The 13535-nt window shown below is 49.4% G+C and overlaps 1 protein-coding gene across 3 annotated transcripts in view; it reads right to left on the reverse strand.

The window, feature by feature from the left end:
• Positions 1-13535, reverse strand: part of TAB3 (TGF-beta activated kinase 1 (MAP3K7) binding protein 3) — a 75984-nt gene that overhangs the window by 50313 nt on the left and 12136 nt on the right. The gene's annotated exons all lie outside the window — the stretch shown is intronic.

Consider the following 13535-nt stretch of genomic DNA (forward strand, 5'->3'; position numbering starts at 1 on the left):
AGGAGGGGGGAGGGGGAGGGTCGATTGGCACTTAACTCGCACTAATGCAAGTTAAGCGCAAATGCAAGTTAAACGCAAATTGAAATCATGCTTTAAGGGTTTGCTGTACCTAGGTAACTTATTGCCAAATCATATGCTGTGTCTCCCCACATGTGCAGCTCCACAGGGTAACCACATACTTTCTCCCTGTTGCTATTAATATTCCTTGTTGAGGGGTCTGCTTGTGCACTTAAACTGTTTGGGTTCAAATTCACACTTTGAGTCAACGTCAGAGTAAGTGACTGGCTAGATAGGATTTCACCTATTTCCTGTTTTTAGATGAAGAAATGAGTTATACTAATTGATTATACACAGTAAGGCTTAGCTAGACTTAAAATAGAAAGCCATACTTAATATGAAGTAAAAGCAGAAGAAAACCACTGCAAATAAAATTGTGAGCCAGCTTGTTTTTAAGACTCCTGTTCATTTGAATAAACAATGAAAAATATACATAAAGAATCACTAAATTCAGCATAAGACTATCAAAGAGACAGAATATTTCTTTTCCCTTGTTTTTCACCAAGAAAAGTCCCACAGACGTCAATAGTATATCTATTTGCAGAAGTATTACTTTTAGGTGATCAGATACTGTGGTAATGGAGAACTTGTAAAAACCTGTTTATAGGTTTCAAATAAAAACAGTTATAAACCACCTATTTTAGATATATGTATAATCAAAGCAAGTTTCATTTTCCCCTACTACTGGAAGTTTAGCTTAAATTCATCTGTGACAGAAGGTAGCCATGTTAGTCTGTAATCTAATAAAACAAACCAGCAGTCATGTAGCACTTTAAAGACTAACAAAATAATTTATTAGGCGATGAGCTTTCGTGGGACAGACCCACTTCTCCAGATCTATTTTGTCTGTCTCAGGTGCTACATGACTGCTAGCTTGTTTTGCTAAATTAATCTGTTGGCTTTGGCTGCTCTTTTACAGTTTTAGAACACTTTGTGTGTTCCATGGCCCCAGCAAAGCACAGAATTTCAGGGCACAGATGCAGTTCCTTCTAAGCTGTGCAGCTGCACACATGATTAGAACCATGCACATCCAGTGACTTGTGTTTGCGTCCCACTCCACACTGCTCTCCCCTGCCTCAAAGCCCCTGGCCAGTTGCTCCCAGAACCACCCTCCTTGCTGTGCAGAGCAGGGGGAGGAAGCTGATGTCAAAGTGCCCCACCCCTGCCCCGTATCCCATCTCCACAGAGGAGAGGAAGGAAAGAAGTCAGGACCTGAGAGCTAGATGCAGCTGCTGAGGTCTGAACAAATTTTCAGACTGAGGGTGGTGTCACTATAATTTATTTTAAAGAGAGCATGCATGGCCTCTCACTCACTTCCCTCCATGCACTTCTGTTGTAACTTCTGGTACTTCCTGCAATACACATCTTCTCTGTAGTTTTCTGCTATCAAAGTGCTGTTATTTTAGTTTTTGGACAGATTTACACATTTAAATGTAAGCAGAGAAGAGAAATGTTGAATTATTTTGGCAATGAGTTCTAAAATGCCTAAATGTAGTATAGTTTTTACTAGTGGTACACATAAAATTCATTCTGTACATGAATTGAAAACATTAGAGGGAACATTGCCTAGAGGTCAATTTTCTACTTCCGGAGTTATTAGTGAAGCTCATCACAAAGACAGATTAAAAGCAACACCTACAAGCAAGCAGATTAAGAGTCTCCTACTTGTGAAATGGATACCATGAAAATCCTTTCTGAGATGATGCCAATTTCTCTAAATTTAAATAAACACACATTTATTACAACCTTATAAAGATACTACAGAAAATGACCCATCAGCCTCTGCCTTACATCTTATGGAAAATTTATGTATAAATCTCAGCTATATGCGATCACTCTGGATTGAAATTTAACAATATTTCAACCAAAAAACAAATATTAATCAAATTAGGGACCTGTACAATGCTGGGTAAGTTTTCCTCGTAAAATAAATATATTTTAAAAAGTTAATGTAGGGTAAATAATCAGAACAGGTTAGGCATTTTAGAACATGTTCAAAGAATTACATTTAAGCATAAGAAAGAAAGAAAATTCTGAAAGGCATATACCAGTTCAGCAGTTAAAATAACAGCACTCTGAAAGAATAAAATCACCGGGAAGGTGCGTGCATTGCAGGAAGTCTCAAGTAGTAACAAGTACCACTAGTATGTGTTGGGAGGTAAGTGTGTGAGACGGACTGTGTGTGAAGGTGAAAGAGAGACAGACATATGCAGTGTGAGTATGTCTCAGCTGCTGGGGAAATCTAAGAGAACACGTGCTGTCTCATTAAGGCACTCACCTCACCAGAAAGCAGACAGTAACTCACCTGCTCCTGAGCCCTGCACCCGAATCTCCCGCTTTGTGGAGCTGCAGTACATAATCAGAAGAGACTGAGACAGAGACACCCTGACATCAATGCCTCTCCCCCCTCACTCTGCACAGCAAGTAGGAGAATCTGGGGAGCAGCTGACCGCGGAAGTGACTGCAGACTAGGTGGGGGGTAGAGTGGAGGGGAATGGGAAATCTGAACACAGGGGCAGAGAGGCACAAGTGCAGGGCACTTGATTCACTCCTGGGAGGCCATGCAACCGCACAGCTTAGTGGGAACAGTGCATGGGAGGTGACTGCCCTGATGCAAGCAAGCATGTTCAAGGCAAGCTTCAGTTTCAACCACTAGCACTTCTGCAAATCTGATACCAGATGTGTCAGGTCAGGTACCCAGAACATGAGAAATATGCACTTCAGCCAAAATGTTTGCAGTTTGCTACTCTACTGAGTGTTTTCCTTAGTATCACACACCAGAATTTTGTGGAAAACAGGAACATAATTCAATTCTCTAACAAAGCATTCAACTGCCTTAACAACGAGACCTTACTTCTACAATTCCCTGCCTCATTCACTACATACCTTCAACAAAATGAAGCCACGCTCACGTCAACAACATTTAGTATCCAACCTGGTTGACAGGTGGCCCCTCCACCTGATTGTTTCACCACACAGTTGTCAGGCGATACTGAAATTGCACCACAATTACAATTTCCTAAACACAATAAGCCCTTGATTTAACGGACCCCAATTTAACAGACTTCAGAAATAACAGGCGCTGTCCCCCACCCAATAAACGCCAGCGACTCACCAGAGCCGGTGGAGTGGCTGAGGCCAGAGGAGCCAAGAGCTCACTGCCAAGCTCTTTCCCCCAAGCCCACTGCATTTCTCCTAGGTCTCAGATGGAGCACTCCCTAGTGCGTCTTGTGAAGTTCCTTCAGTCCTCCAGATTCGGATTTAACAGACTTTCAGCATTAACAGACACCACATCCCCACACAGTCTGTTAAATCAAGGGGTTTGTTGTATACATAGGTATGTACACATCTTAATGATACTAAAGTTCAGACCCTGAATTTGTGAGGGCCAATTTTAATCACTTGTGTGCGAGTTATATATACAACAACAGTAAGATTTTAAAATGCATTCTTGCACAGATGTCAAGAGATTTTTAAAAATTAGCTCTAAGCGTAAGTTTAATATAATACGAAAATGTTTTGATTACAGATTGCGTTATATATACAAAGAAGGTTGGGGGAAAGACTTAACTGAAAGATTAAATTCCTTGAATTTTCTCAAGTAATGAACACTGGTGACAGTTATGAAGACTACCTGTCTGAATTAGAAGTACAACATTGGGACTCAGATAAGTTCCCAACCTGAAATAAAAAAAAAAAAGTAGTAGTCATCTGGATGCTTACTCTAATGCTTGAGTGTCCAACATGCCAGTCACTAGCCACGTGTGGCTATTTGGCTGGTTGAGTGTGCCTAGCTGCTTTGAACAATAAATTTATTTTCAGAATAATGTAGCTAGTTCCTTAGCTTCAGAATTGGTTGGACATCACGGCAAAATAGATAGGAAGTACAAAGGGCCTTCATTCCGTGTAGCACTGTAAGAAGTAGAATGAGGTTACGTGCTCTGTTTTTGCAAGGTTAGAAGAAGACTTATGCTATAACAAAGAATATAAGAGAACTTCCATTGTTCAGCATGTTGAGAGAATTATATTACACTCAACTCAAACTCCTTACTGGCAAAACTCCAGGTTACTTTCCAGTTGTTCAACATGACAGTTACACTATAGACCAGGGATCACCAACCCTGGCACAGGTGCCAAGAGTGGCATATGAGCAGATTTTCATCAGCACATTGAGGTGAGAGCTTGGCCCTGCCCCTCCTCTCCCATGCATCCTCAAGCTTGCTCAAAGCCATACTGCCTGTGGACTAACAAAAAGATCAGCTAATGCTAGTGACCATCACCTAAACACCAGGGGTCGGCAACCTGCAGCTCCAGAGCTGCATGCAGCTCTTTAAGGAGCCATCGCCAGGGCAAATCCCTAAGGGACATGGCCTTATAAATTTAGCTACACCCAGATCATTCTCTGGCAAGGTGATTGAAGTGGTTTGGTTGTATGTCCATCACTGGCAAGCTTCTTGCACCTCTAATGCTTTTGACACGCATACAACTGCTGGTCACATAGGAGTATTTATTTGTACACACCCTTTCGAATTTGTTAATCCTTTATTCTATTAATGTATCCATATCAAGAAAGCCACCCAAACTAAATGAGAGCTGAGGGAGGCCATTGATGCATTTTACTTTAAATACAGAATTTCTGATCTTGTTCTTGATGTGGAACAGCTGATGAAGATTCCAAGAATCAGAAACATCAATCTAGGCTTCAGCATTTCACTTCCATTCAACGCAAGTGCAGTAACTGCAACTCTTTAGATCTGCAAGGGTCTGAAACAATTGCACCAATACACACACACACAGCTATGTCTACACATGCCCCTCCCTTGGAAGAGGCACGTAAATGAAGCAGGTCCAAAATGCTAATAAGGCACCTGTATGAATATTCAGCACCTCATTTGCATAATGGCAGCCACCCAGGACATTGAAAGTGCTGTTTTCAAATCGCAAACTAGCCATGTAGATGGGGTTCCTTTGAAAGGAAATGCCAATTTCAAAAGCACCCTTCTTCCCAATTTTTATTTTTGGGAAGAAGGGTGCTTTCAAAATCAGGGTTTCCTTTCAAAGGAACCCCATCTACACATCTAGTTTCCAATTTGAAAGCAGCACTTTCGATGCTCCAGGTGGCTGCCATTATGCAAATGTGGTGCTGAATAGTCCTATCAGTACTTCATGAACATTTTGGATCTGCTTCATTTACATGCCTCTTCTGTATGAGAGGGGCAAGTGTAGACATAGCCTATATCTTTTGGGCAACCTCCAGTACCATCTATGATGGTGATGAAAGCTGCCATCTGCTCAATGTCACCTCCAGGGAAATTAATACTGAGGCTACATCTACAGTCCCAGATAAATTCAAATGCAAGGCAGTTAGCTTGCTTGTACCAAGTGACTGTCTTCACTGTAAATACCATCAGCTCGATTCAGGGAGCACTACTATTGCTATCATAACTTCGTTAAAACCAACTGGGTGCAGCATCAAGTTTGAACTGAAAAGCTCAAATGAAGGCTAGTGTGGAAGTGCCATGTCTTTAAATCAAATTCATTAGCCTCCAGAGGCTGAGTGGCATTAGTGAATCTGGCTTCTGGCTCCCCACCACTTGCAGGACCTGGGAAACTGACTAGCGGTGCTACGCCTGGCACCCAGCTCCCCACCACTCACAGGAGCTGGGAAACTGACCAGCGCTGCTGCACCTGGCTCCCAGCTCCAGCGAGCCAGGCACAGCAGTGCTGGTCAGTTTCCCAGTTTCCCAAGCTGCAGGGACCTGAGAAGGGGGACGACACAGAATGAGGCGCTGAGGAAACTGTGGGATAGGTTCCCACAGTGCACTGCTACAAGAGTGGATGTTTGGCCATGCAGTGTGGCAGTACTAACCTGACTTTAGCTACGCCTACATGTGAACGCTACATCGAAGAGGCTTATTTCGATGAATAACGTCTACATGTCCTCCAAGGCTGGCAACGTCGACGTTGAACGTCGACGTTGCGCAGCACCACATCGAAATAGGCGCTGCAAGGGAACGTCTACACGCCAAAGTAGCACACGTCGAAATAAGGGTGTCAGGAACAGCTGCAGACAGGGTCACAGGGCGGACTAGCGCTTCCGGGGCAACAGCTAGCCGCTCCCTTAAAGGGCCCCTCCCAGACACGCAGCCTGCACAGCACGCGGTCTGCAGAGCCATAGGCTCGCACACCTCGAGCGACGCAGTCATGGACCCCCAGCAGCAGCCAGAGGTCCACACATCCGCCCCTGCAGGAGCAGTGCTCGCCCTGCTCGATGCCATGCAGGAGGCAGCTGAGCACCTCCTTGCCACAAAGGAGGAGCTGCCCGCAGGGGAGGAGGACTCAACCCCAAACCCTGCAGCACCCCGCCACCCCGCCCCCGCCACACACGCCGCCGGCTGTGGAGCAACCTCCACCAGCACCGACTGGTGGGAGCTGATGGTGCTCGGAGAGTGGGACGACGACCACTGGCTCCAGAACTTTTGGAGGAGCTGGCAGACATTTCTGGAGCTATGCCAGTGGCTCACCCCCGCACTGAGGCACCAGGACACCGCCATGCGGCGTGCCCTCAGCGTCGAGAAACGGGTCGGCATCGCTGTCTGGAAGCTGGCCACTCCAGACAGCTACCGATCCGTGGGCCAGCAGTTTGGCGTCGGCAAGGCCACCGTCGGGGCTGTCCTCACGGAGGTAAGAGGACCCATGGTGGGAGGGGGAGGCAGCCCTGGCAGGGGAGGGCCACACACACCCTGCACACCCCTCATTGGTGTTCTCCCATGTGCTTCCCCTGCAGGTCGTCCACGCCATCAACGCCCTGATCCTCCACAGGCTCGTGTGGCTTGGGGACCTGGATGCCACCATCGCGGGCTTTGCCACCCTGGGCTTCCCCAATTGCTTCGGGGCTCTGGATGGGACTCACATCCCCATCCGCGCCCCGGAACACAGTGGAGGATGCTACATAAACAGGAAGGGCTACCACTCAGTGGTCCTCCAGGCCTTGGTGGACAGCCGGGGCCGTTTCCTGGACATTTATGTGGGCTGGCCTGGCAGCACCCACGACGCCCGGGTATTCCGGAACTCAGGCCTGTGCCGCCGGCTGGAGGAGGGGACCTACATCCCCCAGCGGGAGATTCCTGTGGGGGACACCACCATGCCCCTCTGAGTCATTGCAGATGCGGCATACCCCCTCCGGCCCTGGCTCATGCACCCATACACGGACCATCTGTCTGCCAGCCAGGAGCGCTTCAACCAGTGCCTGAACCACGCACATCAGGTGGTGGAGCGCACATTTGGGAGCCTCAAAGGGCGCTGGAGGTGTTTCCTCACCCGCCTTGATGCGGGCCCCACCAACATCCCCCAGATTGTGGGTGCGTGCAGCGCCCTCCACAACCTGGTGGAGAGCAAGGGGGAGGCCTTCTTTCAGGGCTGGGCTGTGGAGGCTGGCAGGGCCGATGTGCAGCCACCCGCTGCCCCCAGTCGCCAGGTGGACCCCGAAGGGACCTGGGTCCGGGAGGCCCTGCGGGCCCAGTTCGATGAGGCCGCGGGGTGAACGCTGGCAAGCCCCCCACTGCCCCCCCATCCTCCACAACACTCCCTGCTCCTACACCCACACCACAGAGCACCCAAGAGCACCCCCCCCCACTTTTCTTGTAAAAATAAAAGCAGACAGTTGTTTGCCAACTCAAACATCTTTAGTAGAACTCATTATTATTATTATTATTATTATTATTATTATTATGAACAAGACAAACTAACTGTACAGGGGAAATCTAACTGATAAATATATATACACATTATAAAAAAAGGGACAACATGAAAGGGGAAGACAAGGAAGGGGAGAACTATTTACATGGGGGGGTAATGATCAGCATAGTAATGGGTTAAATATACAAACTATTTACAACAAGATAACAATAAACTGGGGGGAATATATACAAGGAGGGGGGCCACGTCCTGGGCCCCACACCCCTACTACAGTCCAGTGCTGGGAGTGGGCGGCTGGGATCCCCGGCTGGGTTGCAGCCCTGGCCGGGGCCGGCTGATCGGGAGATACAGCCGGTGAGTGTCAGCTGGCCCCAGGTCCCCCTCGGCGGAATGGCCCTCAGTGGCGGGTGGCTGTGTGATGGCGGCCAGCGCAGTGGCTGGAGCAGTGGGTGGAGCAGGCAGGGCGGACGCTGCGGTGGCCGGCGCGGCCTGGGGGGCCAGGGAGTCCGCGATGAGGTTGAGGGTCCGCATGTAGGCCCCCCATGCCTCCTGGCGCCAGGCCAGCGCCCGCTCCTACACCTGGAGGCGGCGTTCCTCCACCCACAGCCGCTGCTTGGCGACCTCCAGCTGCCGACGGTGGAGGGCCAGCAGCTGAGGGTCCATCGCCGTCGGCTGGTGGTGCTGGGTCCGCCGTCCTCCCCACCGTGGGGCTCGTCGGTCCTCCGCCGAGGGGCTGGCCTGGAGCGATGGCCCCGGAGGGCTTTCCGGGACCACTGACGCCTCGCCGGCGCTCTCCGGTCCTTCCGATGGTGCAGCTGCGGAACACAGAAGGGGGGAAGAAGAGTGGAGACAGCCGTTAGTGTGGGCCCCGAGCCGTGGCCCTTGTCCCCCCACCCCTCTGCTGTAGGTTCCCCATCCCCATCCCCAGGAGATGCTGCTGTGATGGGGTTCAGGGGTCCCCCTGCACTGCACCCCGTCCGCTGGCAGGAGTGACTCTCACTCACTCAGCAGGTATGACAGGAGGTTCATTAGGCAACAGATGCCCAGTTTCTCACAGAAGCGACAGTACAGCAGTCGGAGACAGTCCTTCCAACCCATCCTGGGGAGAAGACCCCGAGGGGTGCCCCTCTGGGGTGTAGCTTTCCCCCTCCTCAGGCTGGCTGCCTTCTAGCTCTCCCTTCCCCTAGCCTCTAACTGCCGCCCCCGATTCAAACCCAGCTCGGCTCCTCCCTCCTCTTTGTTCAGGGCAGAGGTGTTACCTGCCAGTTGTAGCCCCAGGATCATCCTTAGCCACTGGGAGCTATTCTGCTTGTGTTTCTCATATCTAGCCTGAGTCTTGCATTTGCACTCCCCCCACTCCATCACATGCTGCTGCTGCTGCTGGGTGTCCCACCCCCTCCCCCCGGGGGACCCTAGAGGTTCCGCTCCCCCCAGCCCCGGGGATGGGGCATGGCACTGTCGTGCTGGGGGGGGCAGGGGCTGATGCACTCTTCTGAGGGACATGCCACTGCTGTCCTTGGAGCCATGTCATTTGGGCATGTGGAAGGCCCTGGTCATATCTATTACCCCCGCCCCTCAACCCCGGGGGTGTACACCAGGGGGGTACATACCTGACGGTCTACTCCCACGGTCGGGGGACACCTGGGGGCCGGACGCCCGGCTGGAGCTCCTGGATGGGAGGATGATGTGGAGGCCGGCATCACTGGAAGAGGAGTCCCTCTCCTCCTCCTCCGGTGCCCCGGGGGTGGGCTCCTGGGGGGGCCCCCGGGGTGCGGGGCTTGCCTCCGAGGAGGACTCCGCCTCCGGGGCCTGCTGGGGCTCCTCGGCCGACGTATCAAGAGTGGCCGGAGGGGAGGAGGTGTGCCGGGGGCCCAGGATGTCCCTGAGCTCCCTGTAAAAGGGGCAAGTGATGGGGGCGGCCCCAGATCGGCCAGCCGCATCCCGGGCCCAAGCGTAACCCTGCCGCAGCTCCTTCACTTTACTCCGGACATGATCCGGAGTACGGGCAGGGTGACCCCGGGTGGCCAGGCCCTCGGGCAGCCGAGCGAACGCATCCGCGTTCCGCCTCTTGCTCCCCATTACCTGGAGCACCTCCTCCTCGCTCCAGGGCCCCAGCAGGTCCCGAAGCTCGGCCTCCGTCCAGGTGGGGCCCCACTGCCGCTTCCCCGCCTGGCTGCTGGGCTGTGAGCCCTGGCTCCCTTTGGGGGGGGTCCCCTGGGGGCGCTGGGGGGGCTGCCATGAGGCCATCGCAGCTGGGGTGGGTGTCTCTGCTGGCTGAGGGACGTGCAGGCTGGCCACGTGTCTGGGCTGTCGTCTGCACCTTCTCTCAGCTTCCTGCACAGGAAGGGAGGGGGCGGGGAGCTTTAAGGGGCCACTCCACGCGGCCACCATTGAGCTCAGGGGCTGGAGAGAGCGTCTCTCAACCCCTCAGCTGATGGCCACCATGGAGGACCCCGCAATTTCGATGTTATAGGACGCGCAATGACTACACGTTCCCTACTTCGACGTTGAACGTTGAAGTAGGGTGCTATTCCCATCCCCTCATGGGGTTAGCAGCTTCGACGTCTCGCCACCTAACGTCGATGTTAACTTCAAAATAGCGCCCAACACGTGTAGCCGTGACGGGTGCTATTTCGAAGTTGGTGCCGCTACTTCAAAGTAGCGTGCACGTGTAGATGCGGCTTTTGTGTGGAAGTGAGGATACTCAAAACCAAACTTATAAAACCCAGCATTATATAATCGTACTTCATAAAATTTAATTTATCTGGTAGCGTAGATGTAGTCTCAGCTGGCTGTAACCAAGTACTGGAGGCTGCTTGATAGTATTGGTCAAGGACTTACCTTGATCCAGATAATTAACCAGACCAGCACACATTGAGCAAGAAACAATCAGCTCAGCCATGAGCTGAAAGGATTGACCATATGGAGCCAGCAAGACAATGTCATCATCAGCTACTATGTCAGTTTTGTAAATGTAGGGGTTCCAACTATACGCAAATAAGCAGCTGTCAGATGTTTCTTTCAGAGTCAAGCTAGAAGGCAACAAAATTCACAGTAATGGGATTTCAAATTTTGTGATCTGTTTGGAGGCAAACATAAGAATATTTTTCTTTCTACACATTGTGGTAAATAATGCTGCAGCTATTTAACTACTGTTCCTTTTTAACTGCAGCACTACTGCTAACAGAAAAGAAGATTTCATCAGATCAGCATGACTACATGAGAGAGATTCTCTCATCCAATTTGGGATGCAGTCAGAAAGGTTTCAAAGAGAGTAAATTGTGATGATGCACAGTACTACCGTTTCTCTTTTACTTATACAGTAGAGTTAGCTAGCATTTTAAGTTTCGAGGAAAAGGGGAGTGGGGGTTTGATATTTTATCTTTTCAAATACCAAAATCCAGGTTAACCTGCATTTCTACTGCATCTTGCTCAGACAGCATGCCTGAATTCTTTGGCAGAGGGCTGGAAGAGATTGTGACTCTGAATAGAAATGAGGAAAGTAAGCTCAAGACCTCATACAAGTGGAAACAGAGATGGGGAGTTAGAACAGATGCCTCTTAGCAGATCCATTCAAGAGTCAGATGCCTCAAAGTGCCTGGACTTCTCAGAACACGCTTTTTTTGGATGTTTGGTTCCTTTCTTAGGCCTGGTCTTCACCAGGAGATTAAACTGAATTTAAGGGTCTAAGTTCAATTTTATAAGCTATCCATCTACACCCCAGTGCTCAATAGGTCGATTTTAAGGGATTCCAAGGTAGACTTTTGTAATGCTGACTTCCCCCCAAAGTAACTTAAGAAGTTCAATTAGCAAGTTCAACTATACAAGTGGAGATGGCAGCATTATTGAAATTGATTTTATTACCCTTTAAACTATCCCACAATGTCCCTTGAGGTGTCTTTCTGGTCATCGCTCCACCCCTGCTGCTTTCCACATGAGCTGGAAGTAGGTGACAGAATGCAGTGGTCATCAGCCCGGGAATTTTGATCAGATTTCCTTTCCTCTCTGGCCGGCATAGTGAGCAGATGTATGGATCATATCTCTGCAGCGCACCTAGCACAGCTTGTAGCCTTGACTTTCCAGGATTCCAAAAGGGCCTGAGCATGGAGTCATCAGGAGATCCTGGACCTCACCTCAGTGTGGGGCGAAGAAGCTATTTTCATCCAGCTGAAATCCAGCAAAAGGAATGCTGATATTTATGCAAAAATTTCACAAGGCATGATTGAGAAAGGGTACAGCAGTGCCATGTAAAGATCAAGGAGCTGAGGCAGAGGTACCAGAAATGCAAGACAGACAACGATCAGTCTTGGACATCTCCCCAGAAATGCCGATATTACAATGAGCTTCACACTATTCTGGAGACAGATGCAAACTCTTCCTCCAAAAGTCACAAACTCCTATGTTTGAGGGGAGGATGCTGAAGCGCATCCTGATATAGAAGGGGTGGATGACAGTGAGGTCCATTCTCGCATAGAAGTAGATGCTGAAAGCCAAGAGTTGTTTGTATAGCTGGAGCCCGTGGTTCCCATCCCCTTAATTCAGGAGGTGGTTTCAGAGCCAACCCTGATCCTAGAGAGGGCACTTCCTGTAAGTATGCTTTTTTCCCCTACTGATAACAGTATGTTGTAATCGTGGGGTGGAGGGTCTATTCCTCTTTCCCTTAGAACAGCTTGTTAATATGTCTAGGGATGGAGCGCAGAGCTTGTTTCGACAAAAAGCTGAAGGTCTTAGAGAGGGACCCGTGGATTCTCCTCATGAGATTTCTGGGAAGACGTGTCTTGTTCCTGCTCCCACAGTTACACCCCATACCATGCCAAGCCACCACTAAGTGATCTGGAAGCATGGCCCCACACAGCATTCTTGAAATTTTTCCAACATGCTACCCGGACAGAACGAGTAATCTTTCCTTATCCCTTTTTGTTAGTGTGACAAGGCTTATGTCTTGTTTGGCCACTAGAATGCCTAGGAAGTTTTGTGAGTCACTAATGATTTTTTGCCTGTGACCTTCCCACTGCACAGCAAAACTCACGGATCTCCAGAAGCAGCCACTTTAAAATCCAGGCACTACTTTAAGCAGCATGCACTCCAGACAACCTCTATTGCCCCTCAGGAAAGTGTGCTTTCAAGAATGCCACAGTGCAGCCACCAACTCCCCCAATGGGCAAGCATCCTTGGGATACACCGTGCACCCCCCACAGGGTTGCTTTAAAAATTTTTTCCCCATGAACAGAGGATAGCTTACCAAAGTGTTGAGGGTGAACCCTGAAATCTTTCTGCTTGGAATCATGCATTCATCAGTCTTAAGAGTAACCACAGTGGCCTTGCAGTTGCAATGTTCTTCCATAGAGACAGACAGACATTATTTGTCACTATGGTCATTGTTCTGAGTACAGATAAAAATGGTGCTATTGCTAATTATATTAATATTCTAAATTTGTTTTTATCAACAAACGACTCTGGCAAAAGACAAAGAGGGCCCAGTCCAGCAGAGAAGAGGCTGCATCAAATGTTGGAGGAAGATGACCCATGATGAGTTGGAAAATTATTTTGATGTAGTCACAAAGGAGAAAACAGCTCTGTGACTGAAGAAAAAAAATGGACTCTCAAGAATGAATGCACGACTCAGTCACATCCTTTATGCACAAGTAGACAGAATTAATTAATTCACTGAGAGAAATCACAATCTGCAACCTCTGCATTAACTGAAGCTGTGCTTGATAAAATTAAGTGAATCATGCACATGCACCCACCCTCCATAAAAGCCCCATTGCAAGCCCCCC

Source organism: Carettochelys insculpta, chromosome 1 (assembly GCF_033958435.1).
Source record: "Carettochelys insculpta isolate YL-2023 chromosome 1, ASM3395843v1, whole genome shotgun sequence".
NCBI classification, from domain to species: domain Eukaryota; kingdom Metazoa; phylum Chordata; order Testudines; family Carettochelyidae; genus Carettochelys; species Carettochelys insculpta.